General features: G+C 34.2%; 1 long non-coding RNA gene across 1 annotated transcript; it reads left to right on the forward strand.

Annotated features, from left to right (window-relative positions):
- The first annotated feature begins 23,471 nt into the window (after positions 1-23,471).
- On the forward strand, positions 23,472-25,449 carry LOC141377190 (uncharacterized). The gene is made up of 4 exons (XR_012389314.1): positions 23,472-23,600; positions 24,279-24,336; positions 24,453-24,516; positions 24,631-25,449. It is a non-coding gene; the product is annotated as an uncharacterized lncRNA (long non-coding RNA).
- The last annotated feature ends 311 nt before the right edge of the window (positions 25,450-25,760 follow it).

The raw sequence follows: 25,760 nt of genomic DNA on the forward strand, positions 1-25,760 counted from the left end.
GCTGTCCCGTTTTGAATTGCTAAACACAGCCATGGGAAACCCAAGCTGTGCTTTGAAGAAATGAGAGTGGCTGTGTGAAAATATAGTATAGGAAATAGAGTGTGTGTTTTATGTTATGACTTTTTCTCTGCCTGTCAATCATCTTTGTGCTCATGCGGTGGGTCACAGATGCCCAACTAAACCAAACATGTCACCTTTGATCGCATAAAAAGCACTGGGAGCACTCAGGGCCTGACAGAAAGAGTATGCATATGGTTTGGTAAACTCAATAAAAACAGCCATAGAAAGTAAACAAACATGATATCAGTGCTCTGTTTTAATGCATTAAGTATTGCATAATCACAGAAGTGTTTTGTATGGAGTCAGATATTTATTTATTTATAATTATATTTATTTACAACATATATACACACATATAGACTATATACAACCCAGCACACAGTGAAATAATATTAATTAAATGGCTACACTGGCAGCGTAGCCATTAAGCTGAAATAAACTAAAGCTGGGCTCAGACTACAGGAGTTTTAGGCTAATTTATGCCCGATTTTTACCTCTCAAGAATCAGAGATGACATCTTGTCGAGGACTGTGGAGATTATCTTTTAATGTGAGCCATTTAGAGACAGAATCTCGCACCTCACAATGTTCTAGAACATGTATGTTGAACACACAGCCTTCCCATGTTTGATATCCAGAATTTTTTAATTCCAAAGCTAAGAACTGGATAGAACTGCGTTGGTTTTAATAAATAAATATAGGCTGTATCATTTTTTTTTTTCAATAATTTTGAATTATGCTTTTTTTATCAGCTAGATTGAACAATTTTGCTTTTGAACTAGATGTATCACGGTATTATGGAGATATTCTTAGCTTTTAATATTTTTATTATTATTATTATTATTATTATTATTATTATTAGTAGTAGTAGTAGTAGTAGTAGTAGTAGTAGTAGTAGTAGTAGTAGTAATAGTAGTAGCATTAGACGTTTAAATTCATTTAAACAATGCACTCTTTTCAACAAGCACCAGTTTTTCATTCTGCAGGCTGTTGCTCTGCATGTATGTGAAAGAAAAATGGACAGAGAAAATGAACAGACATAAATAATATAGGCTCACTTTGTGTGTGGATATGCTGCATTTATTTATTTACATACGCATTTATAACTGCCACTTAAAGGTGTGCAAACGGGAACCTATATTTTGCATGAAAGTGTATTGCATGTGGCAGTTGGTTAAATATTTGTAACCTATAGCCTAAAATAAATAATAAATTATAATTGTTGATAAAGCGAGTTTTTCTGCAGTCAGCTGATGTGCTTCATTGGGCAGATAATGACAGTATCTTGTAGTATGTGCTGTGCCGCGGTTTTCATATCTTGTTGTGTGTGCACGTTTAGGATTTGTGGTAATAAACTCGCTAAAGATTCTCTTCATGTGTGTGCTACAGCCAGACTTTATTATTGGTTACAATTTTAAAACTCCTGTAGTCAGAGCCTGGCTTAAGCATGTTTTATTTTCTTATAATAGTATTAAAATAAATTACAAACTAGCCACCTCTGACTTTTTATTCTAGTAGCCTAACATAAAATTGATAGGCTTTGATTGGGTTTTTGCAGATCTTCTTAACTAGATAGCCAGTTTGGTTGCAATACTTTTACCTGTTATTTCCGTGCTGTATTTTCAGAGTTATCACAAAGGCTTCAGCTATTCTAACTGTTGACTGCTACCAGTCTGTGTTGTATGGTGTCTGTGCTTCGATAGCTGGATGAGAGCGAGATGACATGAGACCTCATTCGGTGTATGATTTCATGTCACAATGACATTTCAGCTGCAAATGTTGAATATTATCTCATCTAAATTGACTTTTCATTCAGTTGAAAGCTGAAATATTGCCTGAGAAATGACATAACCTTATTGTTTTAGAAGAGAGCGGCTTTAATGTTAAAACACTTGACACAAACAATTGGCTCAAAACACTCTTGTAGACCTATTTATTATTTATTTGTTTAACATTCAGTGTACAATAATGAAGAGCAAAAAAGAAAGGAATAACAGCAGAAAAAAGTTATTACTGCAGTTTGCGTGATTTTTGTGGTTGGCTTGTCAGGGGTGTGGTTTTGCTAAACCATTTTTGTTTTATTCAGAAAATAAGAAGATTATATAATTTAATATTTAATATAAATATTAATATATAAGCTATGTAATGCTCTTTGGACCTAGGTGTTGCTGGCATAGCTTGGTATAATATTTCAAGAGGTCACACTTAGATATTGCTTGATAATAATAATCGGCATGCTGTTACAAGACACAACCCTGAGCTCAGAGATAACTGAGCCCAGGGCTGGTCAATGAGCATGTAAGGGGGTACGAGATCAGGTAGTTCTTGAGAGCTCCCCCTTGTTCAATTCAATTAATCTTTATTTGTATAGCGCTTTGTAAAGGAGGAAAGGGGGAGATGGGGTGGATGGGGGATTCTTCAAAAAATGAAATTAAGCGAGTAATGGCTGTTTATAGTGAGTTTGGAAAGATCCGATTGGCTTACAAATAATTACAGATGAGAGACCAGCCAAGATCAACCACATCACATTCTTCTTTCAAAATTAGTTTGTAAAACTCTGCTTAATTTTACTTGAAAATACAAAAGATTGTGATTGTTTATGAGCGTCAAAAGTGGCTGATCTGTTCGGCAAAATATTTTACTGCGTGTTACCGCATCCTAAACGACTAAAACGATATAACTAAAGAAATCTCCACTGTGCTGAGCGAAAGTGCTTACTGAACAGAGCATCATCGATGACATAAGGATGCCCAGGCCCGAATGTAATGTGAGTGTGGACCGTCAGGGGGACAAGCATGCTTTGGCCCGGTTCAAGGCAACTGTTCATAGTGTGAATACGCCCTCAGTAGCGTCGTCATGGTTGGGTAAAATTGGTAAATAGGGGAGTACAACAAATACACTTTTTACAATCCTATTTGCTTAAATAATAAAAGAAAAACTTTACAATGGCGTTATCAAATCTTTCAGAAAAAGAAAAAAAAAATAGTGTGATAAAAAAAAATAGTGTGATAACGACAGCCAGAGGAGAGAATAACGTCAAATTTACTCTCAACCCCAAAGACACTGCATTACAAACACCGTCCGGTTTTTGTAATTTATGCGAAGATAATATAATAATCCAATCAAAATATTTAAAACTTTCAAGGATTTAAAATTATGATGACCGGTAAAAGCATCATAACAGTGTTGTGAAAAGGGTCCATCGAAAATGGTGTGGAATATTGATATTTTTCAAAGTATAGTTGGAGTTAGAAATTCAAGTATCATGACCATTTAAAAAATAATCTGTTCTTAAAAGTGTGGTCACAAGTTCACCTGTTCACAAAGGTGCAGCAAAATTTTAAAAAATAAATAAATAAAAAAGAATTTTCATGCAAAAAGACCTATTGTCCACACTGTTAATGATTTTTGTAAATTTCATAGTATGTTACTGTACTTAAAAGTTGCATTGTTAAAATTATTGTACATTTTAAAGTAAAGATATGCAATACTGTATTGTATTGTATAGTAATACATACAGCAAAATAAACGGTACTTTAAATGTAAATACATTTTTTTTTGCTGTAACTGATCTATAGTAAGTTACTGGCAAACTGCTGCCAGTAAGTTACTGTAGATTCTACAGGAAATTGTTAACAGTGCATTATTAAAATCAGAGTTACTTTTAAACCAAGAAGGTTTTCTTTTGGTCTGCGAGGTGAATTTGCATGACAAACTTGAACTTTAGAGAAATATGTATCATGCAAATATCTGTTGAAATGTATAGAATTCACCCATGCGAAACTCCTGAAAACAGCAATAAGAGTGACAGCATTTAGAATGATTTTTGCTTTAATCATTAACTCACACTTACAAACTTAAGAGATAATATTTGAAAAAAACAGATATTATCAGATATTAAAACACACATGAGGCATCAGCCACTCTGCAAATGTATGACTGTGTATGTGAGGTTTCACTTAGATGCGGGTCAGTTTAATCTGACCCGGAATCAGATGATCCAGATTAGAGCAGTAAAGCTGAATGTTGCCTAATGCACATTCTGGACTATCGCTCCATCATGACTACATGTAATCACACCATCTCTTCCTTGCCCGATGCCACAATAGTACTCACCCCAATCACAGAGATTTATGGAATAAAGAGCAGATTTTGAAAAGATATTGGTATACACAGTTCTCCCTGAATTAATGCCATGTCCTCTGTTTATTGAGCGTCATTACTCACTGTCAAAGTCTCAAGATCTTCACTGCACTTTATTGCATTTCCAGAAAATATTTTTCTCGGCGTTTTTATCCTCTTTATTTATTCATGTATTTACACTTTTGCTTTGTTTTATTTGCTAGCATCATCCATGACCTCTGTCGTCCACTTGCTGTAAACATCATTTATGCTTGTCTTGTTTGTGGTTAATTAAGAAGGCACTGCACTGCCTTTATGTCTGCTGAACAAATGCAATTAAATGCTCATAGTAGGGACATAATTTATATTTATGACTCATCATCTGCCATTAAAATGTCTAGGCCTGAAACATCATTTACATTTTTAGCTTTATTTATCACTTAATTGACTGATTTGTCCATATTCAAAAAATAGATTTGTTAATTTCTAAATCAGTATGTTTTCTCCAGTCTGGGTTTTATTAGATTTAGCAGTGCATCTTTCTACAGGTTTTGCTATTATGTCGATGGGTGTTATGTAAGTCATTCATTTAGAAATCAAAACAGTTTGTTTGAAAATGCAATCTTCATATGCTATACTGTAATGTGACCAACAACCATCTATTGGCTAGTGTTCATTGAATGTATCTCTTCTGTATGTGCTAAATGACAAATAACTATACAGGGATGTGTTTCTGAAAACCTTCTTTGCAAACTAAGGTCGCATTTTCCATCATTACATACATTGATTTGCTGTTTCCTAAATCCATCGTTTCAACAAACATTCGCAGACTGCATCTCAAAGTTGTACATTTGCAACTACACCTCTATAGCTGTAGTGAAAAGTGTTATTGCTGGCTGTGTTCTATTCCGTTATCCCCCCTATACCCTATTCATTTAGAAAATTCTAACATTTAAACTTGGAATGATAAAAAAAAATAAAAATAAAAAAACATTAAAGTCATCTCGCTTAGGTGTGATTTGCTTTGAAAGTATTTTAACAGTTTAGTTTTGGCGTTCCTCATGTTGACAATTGCGTTCCTTTCGCAGTGCACTTTGAAAACATTTATGTCATTTTGAATGCAGCTGTAGCTCATGATGAAAGCGAGGTGGCCTTTGATTTAAAAGCAGAATTTACGTTGTGTCTCTAAAGCTTGAGAAAACAAAAATATATAGCATAAATTAATGCTTTTAATTTATAGTAGGTTATTTATTAAGAAGTGTATCTGTATATGACTTGGGCCTGTTGGTTAGAAGATTTCTTCAGAGGTTTGAATGTGTCAAATTGTAAAAGTAGACTATTCAAATTTACTAAAAAATAAACTAACATTATCCTACATAATAATAATAATAATAATAATAATAATAATAATAATAATAATTTAAAATCGTACTATGATCGTTCACCCGCGAGTTATGTTGCTGTTTAGGAAACGCATGCCAGTACAAGAAATCACAAGGAATTATATAAAAACAACATAGACTTATTGGACATATGTGTAGCAGCATTTCTGTGAACCTGCAAAAACTACTTTCTACACAAGTACAGTGGCCAAGAGAACTCAACACGCTGCAACTTAAGAAAACAACCAAATAGAAAAAAACACCAGAAAATGTACTTGTTGTAAATTTCACATTGCTAACACAATTGGAAAACACACTGCAAATACTTACAAAACATGCACATTAAGAAATGTTTTGCAAATACGCACAACACCCAGCTGGGATTTGCTTATTTTGCAGTGAGTCAATGAAGTTATAAGTGTCTTTTTTGTTTAACATCCTGATTATCACCTTGTCTTTAGCATATTATTAGCCAAAATAAACTGACAATTAATTGTGAATTGTTTAAATAAGGTCAAACTAAATTGCATCTGAGAATAATATTTGAAAAAAACTATGTAAAATCAAGGTACTGTAACACTAAATGGACAAGTGCACTTTACTCTTACATTTGCATTCGATAGCACTATTGGTTGTTAAAGGTTGTTCTGTGTTTTACCAGGTGATCTGTATGACAAGCCCCAGATGTGTATCTGAAATGTGTATCATTCATCAAATTTTAATTTTGTGCATTTTTTACTAGCCTTTTAATGGGACGATCTATTTCCCAAATGAAAAATTGTACTTTCCATCTGTGCCTGTTCAATGCTTCTGAGCAGTATTTCTCTTCAAGTGAAGCTTTAACCAAACCACAGATATAAACAAATGTCAGTTCTGCTTGAAATGAACGTTGATAGGTCTAAACAAACATGCCGTTTCCCTGTGCTCACAGTTGCTCATTAATTTCAAAATCAGAATCTCTCTCTCTGTCTTGATATTTTTTTTTTCATGTCTGGCTCCCTGTCTGTCTTTCACTTGCTAAATGGACAGGTTGTTCTGTTGTTTTACAGGAACTTGCTGTTAGAACAGAGGGAAGAACACACACTGTGCCTCATTTCTTCTTTTAGAACTCACAGTTTTGAATGTTTAATTTCTTCTCCAGCTTTATAATATGGGTTATTTTTTTTCCTCATATGCCTCTATGAGGGGAAACACTGGCATAAAAAGTGCGGTTTTCAACATAATTGGGTGTGTTAATGTCATGCCACTTGGGAGATCCAAAAATTAACGTGCCGAGTAATCTTTAAGAGAACACTCATTTTTTAAGAACTTCACAAAAGAATTAATCATCTTTATATTTATCTACGGGTCCTTTTTCCAAAGTTAAAAGATAATTAAGTGCTTATCGCAGGTCATAAGATTACCTTAAACCCATTATCTCCTCTGCACTCTGACTTAAGTCTTAATGTGGTATCATGTGTTCTGGTTTTATTTTGGAAAAAGAAAACTTTCAGCCTGACATGTTGAACTGAGTCTATGACTAAAGAGTTTGGATGTTTGATTTATCGTTCTGCATTAAATACATTTGCAGTCTGAAAATGGTAATTCCATCATGGTTAACCAATACTCTGACATATAAATAGGACTTGTAAATTATGCCATATAAATACTTGAACTGTAAAGCTGTTAGGTGTCATTTAGAAAAAAACAACAACAAAAAAACATATATATATATATTTAAAACATATACATATATATATATTAGTGCTGTCAAAATTAACGTGTAACACATGCGATTAATTTAAAATAATTAACGCATTAAAAAAATTAACACAGTTAACGCAGTTGCAGTTTTTTGTTTTTTTTTCCTGTTGTGGCCAGGGGCAGACCGGGCAGTTTCCCGCTGGGTCGACCTACTTTTTGGGCCAGGATGATCATCTTCTTATGATCTGATCGGCCCATAAAACACTTAGCAGACTGTCATGTTTTTCTCCCTAAGTGATTGACGAGCTGTCACGCTCCTGTGAGCTGTCATGCTCTGGAAGTAAGATGTTTCTTTTCCGGACAGAGTGGCCATGTGACATAAACTGTATCCCATTGGTTCTTTTCTTTATTGACATTGGGCTGACCCAATCACAAACTTCCATGTTGGCCTCTCTGTAACATAGGTGTGTATTTGTCAAAATAGTCGAGAGTTACGCACGAGAGAGCAGAAGCGAAGAGCAACTTAAGCAACCTTTTTTTTTACATCTAGTTTTGTAGTTCAGACCTAAACAAATATTTGTTGCATTTTTCAATTAAGTTCATTTGATTGACAATGTAAAATCTTTTAGCTACATTTGATGTTTCTTTGTTGAGTTAAACATTTTTTTAAGGGTCTCTGATACATTGCTTTTATTATTTATCTTTATTTTATTAATTAACATTAACTGTGAGCGTCAGCAGGCAGTTTTTGTCATGTTCATTATTTATTAGGCTACCTCAAAACACACAGGCACCCACATTTCCAGTGTGGATTATAATTTTATTATAATAGTAAAAAAAAATTAAGTTTTTAATTTGTCAATTTTCGTTATTTCCTATAAATGGATTTTGTGCTTTTATAGAATGGGAGTCTGTAAATTCGCCTGTGCCTGTGTCTTAATTTCTGTAATAAATATGGCTGTCAAGCCAGGTTCTTGATGGTTTATTGTGGGTATGTTGTTTACATGAAGAAATCTGTGTTACAAGTTAAACAAAAGTTCTAATAATGATTTTTTTTTTTATTTAAATAGTATTTGTCTTGCGTTTACATTAATTTTACATTTGAATAGCCAAATTTACAAGTTTCAGTCTTTTAAATGTGAATAATCGCGATTTAATTTTTTTAAAAGTGCAATTAATCGCGATTTTTATTTTAATCCATTGACAGCACTAATATATATAGATAGATAGACAGACAGACAGACAGACAGACAGACAGACAGACAGACAGAGAGATAGATAGATAATAGATAGATAGATAGATAGATAGATAGATAGATAGATAGATAGATAGATAGATAGATAGATAGATAGATAGATAGATAGATAGATAGATAGATAGATAGATAGATAGATAGATAGATAGATAGATAGATAGATAGATAGATAGATAGATAGATAGATAGATAGATAGATAGATAGATAGATAACTGAACATTTGGGCACCAGGTTTGTGCAATTACAGTATGTTGTGATAGAAAATGTTCAGGTGTCATCACATTTTGGTTAGAACAGACTGGTTTTGCATTTTGATGTTATCATTGCCTCACTCTATTAATAAATATAACACTATTGGTGACTACCATGTTATCAAGCAATTCGTTTCATTTACAGCAGTTCATACTTTATATTGCTTGATTTAATAGTCAGAATATTTTTTTTTATAATTTGTCATGTGGTAATCATTATTAAATGAGACATAAAGAACATTAGCTCATGATTTTTTCATGCTTTTATTGCATAGATAATGCACATGAGTTTTGCTTTATTGTAAAGTGTTACTACAATTTTCATTTATTGACTTCTTTTAAGCTATAATTAAAAGCTATAAAAAAACAATGGCCATTGCTATAGTGTCACACCAAGAATCATTCAATTGTTGCTGATTAAGTGGTCAGAGAGCATGTATTTTTATCAATGTTGAACAGCTGCTTAAGGTTTTGTCTCAAGATTCCATCTAAACGAAGATCAAAAGAACACTATTTACTTGAAATAAATATTGTTTTTAAATTATAAACATTTTACTGTTCGTTTTGTTAAATAAAAATAGTACTTGATATGATAATTATAATGTGTATGTACCATTTTATTTATAGGAACTTATTTATTTGTTTGGTTAATTATCAAAACACTATAGACTTAACCCTAACTCCAAATCCATATAATAAGCTATTTTATTCAAATATTACAGAAAAAATACATAAAAACCTTCTGAAGACATGTGATAAGCTTAATGTAAGGGGGATTTTGCTGAAATTTACTTGCTTGCATTGCAACCCAATAGTCTTGATCTCATAGCAAGCCATATAGGGTTCTCTTCTGTAACAGTTTACTAGCTATCTGCAAATGTTAGCTTATATGACACATAAAGTCAAATATCATTTGCTATTTATTGGAAATCACCCACTTCATCATGGTTTCTAAATCTCATTCAGAGAGCTACATTTTAATGTACCACATCGCAATGCATTTGGAATTGCACAACATTGACGTCAGACAAAACACAACTCATAATAAGGTGACAAGTTCAGTTTTTGTAGTGCAAGATAAAAGTGTCTTGAAAAGTCTCTGCAGTTTAAGAGAACATGAAGACTAAACGGATGAAATGACAGTCTTCAGATGTGCGGTTTGATTTTCCGGGCTCAGAGTGATGGTGTTGCTTAGAGACAGGAGTTCAGTATTGCTTCTAATCAGGGCATGATTCCCACTGAGCTTTCCTGTCAAGCCTGGGCTCCTGTGGAGACACTGTGCCATTCTGTATGATCTCCCCCACAGGCACAACAAGAGTTTGATGGGTGGGCAACTTCTGTCCGGACATTTCAGACACTGCTCTGTGGGTATACAGCGACCTCCTGTTGTGAAGGAAACCCTCTCTTTCCACCTTAGCACAGCCCAGTGTGTATACTTAAATGCACTTTCTTTTCATATTAATAAGTTTACATTACAGGTAACAATCTGCAATATAATACTAATACTAGTATTATTGCCTTCAGTGTGCTGTTAACTAGAGAACTGCTACACAAGTCAGAGATTTTTCAACAGAATCAGTCATTTAATTGAAAAGTACCTTCTTAATATAAAGATTTATTCTCTGATCTCATCCCCAAGCTTGACTGATATGTGAAAATATATCATTTTTGTGATGAACCATCAGTTTAAATGTTTCAAGTAAATTGATTGACTTTAGCTAACACTTCTAGCCTTGAGCTAATCTCATAAATTGATAGTGTTAACATCAATTTAAGATGTTTATCACATTCTGGTCATGGCTTGTTATGTCTCTGTCTCTTGAGGTTTTGTTTATTGAAGGACCCACTTCATCACAAATAGTCCTTGAGCCAAATCCACACCTTGCTGACAATCTGGTGACAGTTCCTTACTATGGCATACACTTACTTATGCTTTTATCAATTGTGGTAGTATATTCTATAAGCTTTTACACTGTAATTTGAAAAGCTAAATAGCAATATTTCTGGGTCTGTATAATATTGTGATGGTGTTGCACATATTACATTTAATTAAAATGTCAATATAATGACACAGTTTATAACACATCAGCCCTACTGAAGATTATAATTACCTTTAATGTTTAAGATTATCCATATAATTACACTAATATCACACTGCAGTGTAAATGTTAATTACACCTGATTACCTACGTTTATATAATAAAACAATGAAAGGAATGTTGTAGATGGACTGCCTATAACCAAGTTTTTGTTTGCATCTGTGTGCACAATCACAAGTGAACCGGTATGATTTATTCATGTTAACAAATATGTAACATGTTTTATGAAAATGTCATATGGTCATTATATTTTCTTTAGCTATTTATTCATCTTGTGCTAAATCAAGAATAGTAGAGAGTAGGGTTTGCTATTCATCCCTTAGAAAGACCACATTAACCCAATATCATGTTTAATAATTCTGGATTTCAAAATGCTGGTCATTTTTCAGGACATGAGCATGTCAGCTGGCAACCGTTTGAGATTTGTTTTGTCTCATACTGAATCAATCTTACACCCACGGTCCATACTGGGGTCCAAAGAGAACCTCTCAATCTAATTTACTGCCATTTGGATTATAGGTTTCAGGGATTGCTCCAAACCAAATCAACTGCCACCACAAAACAGATGAATCAGTTGCTGACTTTGGGAAACATGAGTGAAATCAACCATTTTGTCCATCTTAGCAGAGAATTTCAGTGATTGTTTTCTCCACAATAGAGGTGACTGTACAAAGTTGACTCTTTTATGGTTACTGTCACTAATTTGAATCATTCATTGAGTCATTGAAACACACGCAAGCCACACTCTGGCTTAGTTCAAACCTATCATGGAGTAATAATGCCAAATTATCAGTAAGTGACTTTTGTCATCAAATACTTGAGTGAAGTGCAATGGCTTATGACTATAAATTTCCCTCTACATTACCTGGGAAGCGATGTATTGATCTTTTCGTATACTCTTCTTGTCTATACCTTTTGACAAACAGCACCTATTAGATTCGAAAGAATTCAAATTGAATGTGTAGATTCACTTTGAATTGAAATCTTATTTAAAACTAAATTGAAGTTCACTTGTCAGTGGTTCAGTGGTTAACACTGTTGCCTTACAGCAAGAAGGCTACTGGTTCGAGTCTCGGCTGTACTAGAAGGAGTTTGCATGTTTACATGGGTTTCTTCTGGTAGCTGCTTTGGGTCAATTGTGGTTTTCTTTGTAGCTTTCATTACAGTATACATCTTTTTTGGACAATAATCAAAGGATTATCTGAGTGTTGTCAGATATAGCTGACTTTTTCCAACTCAAAAGTCCAAAACCCACTCGCACACATATAAAAATGCCCAAAATATTTGATTAATACTTTATTTAATTTATTTCAATCTAAATTAAACTATTTATTTTAATTGTCATAATTTTAACCATACAGCAACCAACACCAGCAGTCACACAACATAACCGGATCACATCGAAACACTGCCCCCCTCTCACCCACACACTACACTTGTGTAGATTACACTACCTATTAGAGTATATTTTACTTTCGAAATGACATTTTAAACTCTTTTGGACCTAATTAGATGCTGTTTGTCAATAAGACAATGCTTCTATGTTTGTTCTTGCTGTTAATTGCGGAAAAAATTATCGATAAATGTGTTATGAAAAACCGCAGTGAGTTTAACTGGAGGCGCTGCTTGATGCGTGTGCACGTGAAAAGGAGACAGATTTTTCCGGGAGTCCTATTTTGATACAGCTTTTCTTCACCTCCTTGTGTGGATAAGGCCACACCGTTGCACTATGCACTGATCACTACTAGCCAAATGGAGTAGGAGCACAGAGTTATGTTTTGCATATAACAATTTATGTTTCAAAACCGCCCAAATATTTCAACCTGCCTATATAATTTTTAACCCACACAATCTGCCCAATATGGCAACACTGCATTCTCTATATCTTTGTGTTTTTTGTACTTGCTTTGGAAAAAATTGAAATTTTACGTAATTTTTGCTCCGTTTTCCACCATAAGAAGCGATAACAAAACAAATGAAATGTCCATGACAGCTCATCTTATAATTTAAACTGGTTTGTCAGTGTGTTGCGTCATACCACATCAGAGATCGGTTTCACGCAGGCCAAAACTATTTTTTCTATCAGTAGTTTTAAACCTGATCAGAATGTTATTGGTATATACACATATGCACAAATAAACTGAGCTAATAGAGTAAATGTGTCAGGTTCTAAAATATACGCCAGATGTGAAAGCAGCAATAAAATACTGTGTGTGCAAAGCTTTAGTGGCAGCGTTAAAATGTGAGCATTTTTTATTCTGCATGCAAAATCAGCATCATAACAAAATGTTGCACCAGACTAAATAAAGCCTCTTTAGCCACACTAGATTTCTAAAACATCAGCAAACCTGTGATCTTCTTGTAGATCAGCTCAAAGCTAATTCTACCTGAAATCTCTCTGTAGTTTTCATTTCTGTTTGATATTTTATTTCTGGCTTTGATCTCCTCTAGGGAACGTAAGGTCACGTCACCCCTTGTTTACAAAGCGGCTCTCTAACCAGTTCCCCCTCTCTCTTTTCCTTTAATAAACTTCGAATGTGTTCAAAGATTATGCCTGCCTGGGTTTGTCCAATTAGGGCTGAGTTTGATTTATAACCCTGTCGCTTTGGAAAAGTAAAAGACATTTTACATGCACCACTGACATCGGAATAATTCAAAAATGTAGTCCTAATTACCCAAACAGACCATTTAAAGACCACTACCCCATGATGTACATCTGTCATTTTTTTTTTCTATTTGCATAGCCAACAATGAATTTAATATGCATAAAAATACTCTCTCATTACACTCAATAATTACGTTTTGTGCATTACCATCAGTTCCTGATGTCATTTAAAAATAACATGGCTAATTGTTCCTCAATTGTCTTTGCACCTGGACTGTCTTTTAAACGTGGGAGTGCGATCAAATCCAACAAATATGGCTAATTGATAGAGGCTATAAATAGCCAGCAGAGATAATATGTGTGGGACGGTCTGTGGTAAATGTATAAACGCTTCTATTGTTTGTGTTGCTGTGTTCAGAAGAGTGGAAGAAACAGGAGGACGCTCCACTGCGCCGCCAAAACAAGTGCATATTCTTCCAAACACATTACCCTGGGGGTGATGTCATCGCATTCACTGCCTGCCCTGCCCCCATACACTGCTATGCAATGCACGCCAAATCAGCCATTTTGCTGTTCAAAGGATCCAGGTTTATTTTTGTATAGATAATGAATTTATAACAATAAAAAATCAACAGATCATGAATTTACTCTTTGCAAATGCTAAATAAATTATTCATAGTGTGGTTATACCTGGATTTGTCATTTACTTTATTAACTAATTATCAACATTTGAGTAAACAAAAAGAAAAAAAATTATATTTGAGTCTAAAAGGAGACTGCTCATTTCAGAGTCAGAACTCAGCTGTTTTTACAGAAGTGATTTAAAATTCATAAATAATATCAAATGCAAACAACTGGTATACTGTTTCAAAAATACTGTGAAAATCAAATGTCAAAATATGGAAACAATAACTTTATGTAAAATTAATGAAAATACTTAATCTGACAGAAATACTAAAAAGATTTCAAATGATTAAATACATCTTGATAGCAAACAAAAAAAATTTAATGTACAATTTTTTTTAACAATTTAAAGCACTTTTACACTGTAATAGATATACTATGTTATTTTTGTTTCGCTTTTTGTGTGTGTGCATGTGTGTGTGATGCATATGTGGAGGTTGATCTGGGCAATGAGAGCAGTGCTGATGTGCAGATCCATCAATGTGTGCGAGGCGCTGAGGAAAACAGTACTCCGAGATTACACTGTTTACTGTGGCAGAAATAAAGACTCCTTCCTCCACACCTCACACAATACAATTTAGTAACTGTCACCACACTCCATCACTCAATCCACACATATACACACTGCATTGACAAAACCAATGCTTATGGCAGCCTGTTTGTGTCAAGAAGCAGTTAAGCCAATGCTTCACTGAGAAATTGTCAGCTACTGTCATTTGTTAGAATCCAGTAAAGGTTACTTTACAATGTATAGCTTTCTTTTGTACACTTCTTGCAATGCATGACTGAATTAAGGGATTGGGCAACCTGAAATGCTCTGGGTAACCTATACACAGTTAAAATCAAAATTATTAGCCACCTTTGATATTTTTTCTGTTTTGGATATTTCCCAAATTATATTTTACAGAGCAAAGAAATTTTCACAGTATGTCTGATAATATATATTTTTTTACTTCTGGAGAAAGTCTTATTTGTTTTATTTTGGTTTGAATAAAAGCAGTTTTTAATTAATGTTTTTAATTTTAGGGTCAACATTTTTTTCCCCTTTAAGCTACAATTTTTTTTGATAGTCTGCAGAATAAACCATCATTATACAATAACTTGCCTAATTACCTTTACCTGCCTAGTTAACCTTATTAACCTAGTAAAACCTTTACATGTCACTTTAAGCTGTATAGAAGTGTCTTGAAAAATATCTAGTAAAATATTATTTACTGTCATCACGGCAAAGATAAAATAAATCAGTTATTAGAAATGAGTTATTAAAACTACTATGTTTAGAAATGTGCTGAAAAAATCTTCTCTCCGTTAAACAAAAGTTGGGAAAAAAAAATAAACAGGGGGGCTAATAATTCAGGGGGTTAAATAAATCTGACTTCAACTGTACTTACACCCACAAAAAAAAAAAAAAAAAAACAGTAAAATTAGAGAAAATCAATTTATATGTTGCACTATGAAATGCATGTGGGGAAAAAAGCGTAAATCTTAGCTTACACATTATTTAAGATCAAGTTCATCTATGAAAGGCAAGAATATCTACATGATTCATGATTATTCGTGTATTTCACAAAAGTGTTTCTACTAAATGCACATTCACTTACATTTGAATAGACACTGAAACAAATCCTGACAAATGAACAGCATGTATTTGTACAATACTGACACACTGATGACATCTAAAATGTAAATTGTTTATATATGTGCATCTTGAGTCTTCTATGAATAACTTTTGAATCTGAAATTGTGGCGTTAACATTTTGATTGTTGACCTGACATCTCAATCTCATTTATTACATGGAGTTATCTATCATTATCTTTATATCTTACATATCTATAAGAAATTGTTTACTTTCAAAAGAACTAAAACAAAAATAAATAAATAAATAAATAAATAAAACATTATATAATAATAATAATAATAATAATAATAATAATAATAATAATAATAATAATAAACATTCAGTAATTATTTGACCATTGCTTATCATGCAATTTATATTTTGTTTTACATGGGACACAATAGGCAGTTTTGTGAAACTGTGACTCAAAATTAAGATATAAAATATACCAAAATGCAACAAAAAATCACAAAAGGAATCATTTTGTGTAAGTGTGTGTGTGTGTGTGTGTGTAGTAATCCTTTAAATTGTACAGATCCAAATTCAAGCCTGTTTTAGTTGCTTTCACCTCCATCCTCACCAGAGCTTATAAAATTCATAACCCTCATTTGTTAAAAATTAAAAAAAAAAACATTTCTTCAAGTTCAAGATTTTTTTGAGACAGGTTTCAAATGCTCATTGACTTCCGCTTGCTTGGCATGTTTCAGGTGGTATGTGTTTAAATTAGACAATATATTTTCAGTAATTGATTATTTAAAATGTGTTCTATACCTCACAATGAACATTGTACAGTATTCTGCCATGAAATATGGTATTCGAAACATACAGCTGAAACATTTGTTGTGCTGCTTGGTGTTTTTATTTTGATCAAAGCAACATTCACATCCTTCACATGTCCTAACATAAAGCTTGATATTGATGGCATTCAGTGTTTACTCACATCAATTCTGTGTCTCTTATCCAACATGTTTGTAATCTAGTTAGCAATTAAATTTACTTTCATCTGATCTCACGAATGATTACATCTTAAATTGAACCTCAAGGCTTTTACTGTGTTTACTCTTTTTAGTGCATCTACTTCATGTTAACATCAAAGTCTTTATATTTGCTTAATATTTAACTATTTTGTTTTTATAAAGGCGCAGTGATATAATACCATGAAGAAAGGTTGTCATGTGTACCTCTTAGCATGGAAATAGTGCTTTGAAAGTAAGCTTTTTCAAAACGAGTGTGAGTGGGTGGCTCTTTGTTTTGTTTCAGTAAAGTACAGCTTTATGAACACGATATGAAGTGGAGACACATGGCCACTGCTTTGCACATGAAACAGAACGGCAGACGCACAGAACGGATCAAAGGAAGCTTTTGGTCCAGCAGGCTTTGTGTTGTCCAATGTTTCCCAAACGAACTGAATGTGACACACGGCTCAGACTGGCTATCCTTTCGGCTGTTACAAACGCCACACTTCGATTTTACCAATAACAGTTGACATATTACAAATAAATTACTGCAGCACAATTATTTTTCCTTAAACTCTGAATGATTAATTTTTTATATATATATATAGCGATTAGAAGCAACATTCGTTATTATTATTATGTATTTTTTTGTGCAGTGTCATACAAAAGGCTACCATAATATCCACACTTACACATATTTTTATAATTATACTTTTTAAAATTAAATTAACTTGGCATGCAATCTTCAAGAGAACAGGATAAGGTGTTTATTTGCTTTACCAACAAAACCTAAATAAATGTGGCAGAAATTGCCAACATAATGGAAGCGTGTTAACAAAGTATGCATAACCTTTCAAATGGCACTGAGATTCAGTTTTGCCATGTTAATTTTTATTTTATTTTATTTATTTTTTTTTGTACAGAAGGTCGTACTGAGTGGTCACTACTTCATTTTGCAGTTTGACTTTATCTACAGTACAACTTTTGATTTGTCCATGCATTTGTGCAATTTCAATGTTATACATCAAATGTTATGACTGGATTCAGTTCAATTCACAGAAACAACATGTGACAGAGGCCAGCTAGTGAAGTGCTGTGCAGGTAAACCTCACTCCTCTAAACCTGAAAAAGTGCTCTTGGGACAGATGTTAGAGCAAACGACTCCTATGCGGAGAGTTTTCAATTTTAGCCCAGTTTGGAGTGGGTTAGGTGGTGTAGGAGCAGTGGGGTTACACTGGTGCCATAACCCAGATGGGACTGAGATTTAGGGGGGTGAGTAAAAGGGGCCAGCTAGTAAAGTGCTGTGCTGGTAAACCTCACACCACTGAACCCAAAAAGGTGCTTTATTGACGTTTTTGTCTTTTATTGCAATTTTAGAACACAGAACATCCAAGGGGAATAACATAACATTAAATTGACAACAAAATACATACTATATATATAAATATATATATATATATATATATATATATATATATATATATATATATATATATATATATATATATATATATAAAAAATTACAATTATTTAAAGAGAAGATTTAAGGCTTTAAAATAATTAACAGCTCTTTTTGCTTTGGTATTTTTTGTTTATTTTAGCGACAGACATTAGATTTCATGGTTAAAGCAACCGACTCCCAGGCGGCGAGTTGCGGGTTCGATCCCAACTCAGAGCAGGTTGGGGTGTATAGGACCGGGGGGTTGCAAACAGGGCAATAATAATTAATGTATTTCGTTAGTATTGTCGATTTTCCTGTGGTGCAAATGTGTGAGCTTTAGAAGTGCAGCTGTTCATTGCAGGTGTTTGTCAGGTACATCAGGAGCTCAGGATGCCTGACTCATGATGTTATATCACTGAGGACAGATTTCAAGGAGACAGAGAGAGCCATCAGTTACAGAACCTAAGAAAAGAAACACTTTCACATCTCTCTGAGAAACACGCCTCAGTTAGTTTTGCGTGTTTCAAGGGCCTCCATTTATTTATTGTGTTACCATAGTCCTTGAGTTTTAAAATGTTTAAATGTCTAATCACAGGCAATGCTACATGCTGTATAAAAGCACTGTAAATGTCTGTATTTCTGTATTTTTCACTATTGACCCTCAAAAAGTCAGATATAGAAAACAAACTTTTGGATGTTGTTGTTGGAGGCTTCCAGTTGTTTTTTGTTTTTTAAAGAGAAAACACGTCTATTGTCATGACTTGTGATAAGACGCTATTTTATGACATTTATTAATATGACAACTCTGTGGCCTTAGACAGATAATAATCTATTATACACTTCAGAATCTCAATGACACACACCCAGACTATTCCTGCAGTCCTAACAACTGCTCTCCCTTATTATTCACCACACACCACACCCGTGAACCTTCCCCTGATTACTTATTACATGCACCCGAAATCACCATTTACCATAAATTCTCACCTCAATCACTCAGTCAGCGGCAGGAGTCAAAGACACATGGTTCCCCTCGTCTTCTCCTTTGAACTCTCCTGTGCTCCTTCGTGGATGTTCCTCTTCTCCTTCGTCTGTGAATGCGTTACATCTACTTAAGTGAAGTGACTATTCTTATATTGGCGTTTAACCACACCATTGAGCTTATCTACTGAACTGTCTGTTTGTGAGATCGCTCACCCTCCTCAACGCCATTCACCTGCTCCTTCTACTGTTGTTGTTGTTGCTATGTTTAAATAAACGTCCTTGAATTTTTACCTTCCTTGTCTTCCTTGTGTGGCCGTGACACTCAGTACAAGTAGTAGGTCCTGTTTCCCCCCTCAAATATTAATACAGCACAATCAGACACATTCATTTGGAATGTATGCATGCCTAATATAGTAAAGGTAAACATATTAGGATGAGAAGTAACTGCTAACAAACATTGCACATGTAATTCTGCATTTTATTATTACATGTTTATAACAATTCTCACTATTAACTAGTGGCTTATTACCTGTTATTAATATACCGGATGTTTATTAGTACTTACTGTAGGAAATTCTGCATGATTTTATTCCACTGTAAATCCCCAATTTTACCTAGTATCTAAACAGTAGTACACAAGCAGTTAATTAAAATTTTAATCGAGGCATATGTGATAGTTATTACTGTATTAATAATGATAACTGTACCTTAATAGAAAGTGTGACCCTATTAATAAATGCACTACTGTTTTGTTTTATTACTGACACATACATCACATACAGTAACATTATTAAAAACAACCCAGGCTCATTCCGGAAACGTAGCCCCGCGGACATTTCTGGAGATCGCGAAATACGTCCCGGGAGGTACGTATTTGTGCAGTTTTTGTTTTCGTTAATTTTTATGCAAGTTCTTGCATAAAAGGCCGCCGGAGGCCGCTGTCGCGCGAACGTCCGTCCGTCCGTCTGACTGACTGAATGACTGAATGATTAACCGACCCAATCGGCCCCAATCAGCCACCCTCCTCCTCCATCTTACCTAATCCCAAGCGACGATCGTATTTGATCGTGTTTTTGGATTTTACAGCATTCTCGCCCCATTACGAACTTGTTCGCTTTATTTTTTGGATTCTGTTTTTTGTTTTACCTGATTTCTGGAACCGCTCTTCCCCAGACTCGAACCCGGCTCCTTCTCCTCCGGGCAGCCGCTCCGCTGAGGGAACACGATGAGCTAACCAGACAAACTGGTTACGGCGGGAAAGCCCTCCACAAAGAGGAGGTGAACCATCAGCCGGCGAGCGCGAAGAGGACCGACTTATCCAGCAAGTTTTTACGCAGCAAATGCCCTTTCAGCTGCAACCCATCTCTGGAAAACATCCACACACACATTCACACACACTACGGACAATTTAGCTTACCCAATTCACCTGTACCGCATGTCTTTGGACTGTGGAGGAATCCGGAGCACCCGGAGGAAACCCACGCGAACGCAGGGAGAACATGCAAACTCCACACAGAAACGCCAACTAAGCCGAGGCTCGAACTAGCGACCCAGTAACCTTCTTGCTGTGAGGTGACAGTACTACCTACTTTTCAGTATTTTTTTTAATTAAAAATATTTTGTAACATAATTGATGCATTTATTGTCACAATTTAATGTCCTTGATGAATAAAAACGTTTTTTTTTCTTGTTTTTTTAATAAATCATTGTACATTTGTCAAATGTTGTCAAATTCAGTAGTTAGTTTGGTCAAAAAATTAAAGGAATAGTTCACCGAAATTTACTTGTCTTTAAGAAATCTTTATTTTTCTAACATTCTTCAATATACAGTATACTACTTTAAAAGTTTTTAAAACAGAATACTAGTAGTGGCCTGCTTTTAGGCCTGTCAAAGGAAATGAGGGATCAGTGTTTCAGTGGCATTTTACAGAAGAATAACTACGTAAATCCTGTCTGTCCTTGCCTGAGGCTTGTCCTGCTTTAAGTTACAGTCCTCCATTGTCTTATTACAGTGATTCTCAGCCCTCCTTTTCGTAATTCATTTGTTTTTCATCTTTGAATCTATTCATATAAAGCCAGCAGCATCAACTGTGCTGATTTGGGCTTGTACAGAACCCAAAAACACACGCCCACCTTTGTCCTTGAGTTCCTCCTGCACAAACAATGAATTCCACCTGTGTCTATCCAGAGCTTTTTTATTCCAGAGAAGAATCCATTCTAGCCACTGTGACAAATGAGAAGTGTAATGAAAAAAATAAATAAATAATGGAAGAGATGGTGGTGTTGAATAAGTTTGGTTCTGATTAAATGTTCTCATGAATACTCATGATTGTTTTTGTTTCTTTACCTTTGTGACTTTACCTAAATAGGGTAGTTTTGTATGGCGCCATGTTACAAAAATATTCAACTTTGTTCAAGTGTTGCTCATATAAAAGTGTTTTTTAAAGTTTTATCTAAGTCTAGCCCCACTCTTGGAGATTTTCTTGGAGAAGGTAAAATATGGGACAGTTTTTTTTTTCATTATTACTATTTATTTATTTATTTATTTATGTAATCGGAAGTTTGTATCTTGATTCAAGACTTTTGACTTTGCGTTCAAAAAAATCAATTGTGTGATTAGGGTATAATTTACCAAGCATGTACAAATTGGAGTTCAAAGTCTGTATACAAATGTTTTTGTCATCAAATCATAATGCACCAAAACTTTTGTACATTATTTTATTCAAATGAATGATATCTGGTTGGAGAACATCCGCAGATATACTTAGAATTCACATTAAAACATTAAAAACAACCAATCATTCAATTAAGTTGGCATGATTTATATAGATCAGAGGTCGTGTTAGACTTTCTCATTGTCCGTCATTTTGACAGAGGGTTGTAAAAATTCCGTCATAACCTATTATTGACCGTCAATTAATTTGCATATTTTTTAATCACTTTTTTTAATTCATATTTTAAAAATAAACTTGCACGGCAAGCATATAGGCTAAATTATTAATTTATTTATTTGACAAATTAACAAAAACTCATATCAGCCTTATCTCATATCTTCCTCCTGCGTCGACCTGAACTGGGTGCTTGCCTGTACGTAAGCAAACGCATCAAGAGAAACTGATGCAGAGGCAAATATCATTAAAATTTGTGTCTTTGGGAAAGTCGACTTCTCGTGACAGTGTTAATTTTGTTCTGGAGGTTTTGTTGCCAGAAGCGGCCCGGACTCTATCGGGCCAGATATGGTTAACAGGAATTGGGCCAGTGCTTTACAGCTGCATCACAAACGCATGTGCAAGAGCGAGCTTCGGGCCATACTCGGCCCGGATAACACTCGCCGATGCTGAGTCGGAGCTGGAGCCGGAGGCGCCAAAGGGCAGCCGAGCTCGGGCCGATTACAACCTGCTTTCTGGGTACCGCCACTTCAGCCAGCGTTTTGTAGTTCGGAAACATTTCTCTTAAGGAAGTGATCAGAAGTTTGCTGGGTTTTCTAAATGTGGGATTTCCCGGTCTTGCAAGCACTCGTTTCGCCGGAAACAAATACTGCAGCACACGCTCCTTCTGCACTAGGGGCACGGCTTCACCCCTCTGCGTTCGGTAGTGCATGGTGCTCACAATGCACTCCAAACCACCTGACCTACTTGTTTCCTTGGTTGGTCCTTAACATCAGCTGTTGGCGACTGAGGATTTTTGTCTGTTCTTGTCCACTGCATCACTTCCTTTTTTCATCTTTATTATTAATATCACAACTATTTGGCTGTTTAAAGAAACTTCTCACACTCAGCTGCTGTGAGATTTTTGCAACTGTGCGCATCAGAGACAGAGCTGACAAAACAAGGGCAATCGCCACCAGCTGGACAGGAGTGGGAATTGCAGTTAGCTGCAAATTAAATAGGTCCCTCTCAGCATAATCCGTCAAAATGACGGATCACCTTCAGATTTTTCCGTCAATGCGGAAAAAAATGCATCAATAACGGAAAATATTAGGTTAACTCAACCTCTGATATATATATACATATTGGTGGATATGAATATATTAACACAGGCTCATTCTGAAAACATAGCCCTATGCATTTCTGGAAACCCACACTCAAAAAAATGAATTATGGCTTTAGTTGGTCCAAAGAATGTAACTATGTTTAAATTAAACAATTCGCTTATGTTTGTGTATTAAAAATAAAAGTGTTGTGTTGGAAAAAATTAGAAAAAGTAAGTTTTCACATTTAAACAGCTTGCTTAATTAACATGAATGAAAGGGAGTTGTGTTGCTTCTGCAGTACTGCATTTTGGTCAATAGGTGGAGTAATATCTGCACATGCGCAGTTTCAAAACAACACAGGAAGTAAGAAGATTCAAACCACAACGATCACTCTCAGCTCGGCGCCATATTATGGGAATCAAAAGATGAAGATTACAGTACAAATTGAGAACGTGCACAAAGCTTTACCCAATGTGGACACAGAGGTGAGATTTTTTTTTACTTTTTATGTATTTATACTGAGGCTGTGACAACATTTTAATCATAAATGTACTCTCTTGTAATACTATGTTGTGTTTGTGTATAATATTGCTATGAAATTGCCAAGTTCCCTTTGTCTTTTCCACATTATAGACAGATAAATGTATAGTTTGTTTTGCATTCCTGTGAAATTTTATACTTGGTATATATATTAACTCCCCCAAAATAAAGTTGCAAACGTTGGTAGTAAGGAATGGTCATGTTAGAATAGTCTAAGCTTTTCACTCATCATAGCACACAAGCTGCTGATAATGTGACAATAAAAGTGTTTTGATTTTTTATTTGATTTGATGGTGTTTATTTTAAATGAGTGTCAAGCAGTTTGTCGAGTTTGAATGCTAGTTTTGATAACTTACATAATAGTAATTAAAATGTGGTGTTGGCACATTGTTATTTATTATCTAATTGTATTATTCAAGCCTGTTAACTTAAAAAAAATCTGCAAAAATGCATTTGTGACACTTAAATAGGATGACATCTAGCATGATGACATATTTAATGTAAGCTCATTTGTTTGGTCATCTAACACATTTAAATTTTTAAGTTTAGTAGTTTGCTGTTTATATTATTATATTTTATTATTTTAAATCTTTGCTCACTCACATCTATTTTCTCCCTCACAGGTTTACAGCTCAACTTCTAAAGTCCCATATCTGGCTGAGGAGACTGTGGATCATCCAGGTACTATGCCTTTAGATGCCTATACACACATTAAAATGATGTACAGTAAAAAATTACTAGTAATTTTAACTACTAATTATTTAGTAAATTACTATTTGTCATTTCATGTCATTTAGAACATCACCAGTGGAAAAAAAGGTGTGAATGCATCCTCAAAGCCCCTAAGTGAGGGAGTAAAAGGTAAGCTCTTTTATTTTATTTTTTTAAACATTTTGTATTTTCCTCTTAAACCAATTCCTCCTTTCACCTTTGATCTGTTGGTAAATGTTTTATTTTTTTACCTGACTTTTTTAGGATGCTGGGCATGATGAAGCGCAAACCTTGATGTGCAACACCACCTTATGAATCTACAGTAGTTACATTAACATTTAGCAAACTCTTTTATCTAAAGTGACTTACAATTGAGGACAAATTCAGCAAATCAACAAGAAGAGGCGATACACCCAAGATGTGCTAATTATACAAAAAATTAAGAATTAAGAATGCTTCTACATGTGGTTTGTCAAGCCCACAAACCTGTGTAAAGCAGACTTCATGCACAATGTTTTGTTTTTTGTTTTTTAGATATAGGGAGTGGTTGTAAGAAAGTGTCTGGTGCAAATGTGCATAAATGGTGCAAGTGTCAGAGAGATGAATGTGTGTAGCTATTGCATGTTCTGTGATGGTTGGTCTAATTTATGGTGTAGTACTGATCGTGTTACTTTGCTTTAAAATGTTAATCTTTCTTTGAACAACTGAAGTGTTATCTGCTTTTTCAGTGTAAAGAAGGTACAGTATAGTTTACAAAAGAAGACTTTATGCTTTCTAAGTATATTTTTGATAAATCATTTGAAGGCAAAATATTATTTTTGAATGTTTTTTGTAATATATAAAAAGTATTATTTTGAAAAGTGTATTTTATGATGTTTTTGTAAGCATATTTTTAAAATCATTTAATGTTTTCAATTTGCTTCATACTTGTATTACTATTATTTTAATAGTATTAATATTGTAACTTATTGTAATAAGTGAAGATACAGATAAAGACAGTATTTGGATTTTGATAATCATTTTATTGCTGGAAAATATGTAAAACTGTAAAAATGCTATTGAATAAACTCAATGAAACGGAAACTGTTTTTTTATTTGGTTAAACATAACAATATCAATTTTAGAATAATTGAACTTAAATAACTACATTGATTAAAGCTAAATTATAAATGTTACGTTGATTGAACTAAACAACATTACATTACCTTTATGTAACTAACTTAAGTTCACTAAAATTAATATTCTTTCTTAAAGGTAACTTAACTCGGTTACGTGGAACCAGTGGACAAAAAAAAGTTAATTAACGCCAACATATCATTTTTTTGAGTGCATGAATTATGTAGCCAGAGGTACGTGTGGCTGCATTTCATTTTTTAAACGAACGGTACAGGGCG

This window comes from Danio rerio, chromosome 13, assembly GCF_049306965.1.
Source record: "Danio rerio strain Tuebingen ecotype United States chromosome 13, GRCz12tu, whole genome shotgun sequence".
Taxonomy (NCBI): domain Eukaryota; kingdom Metazoa; phylum Chordata; class Actinopteri; order Cypriniformes; family Danionidae; genus Danio; species Danio rerio.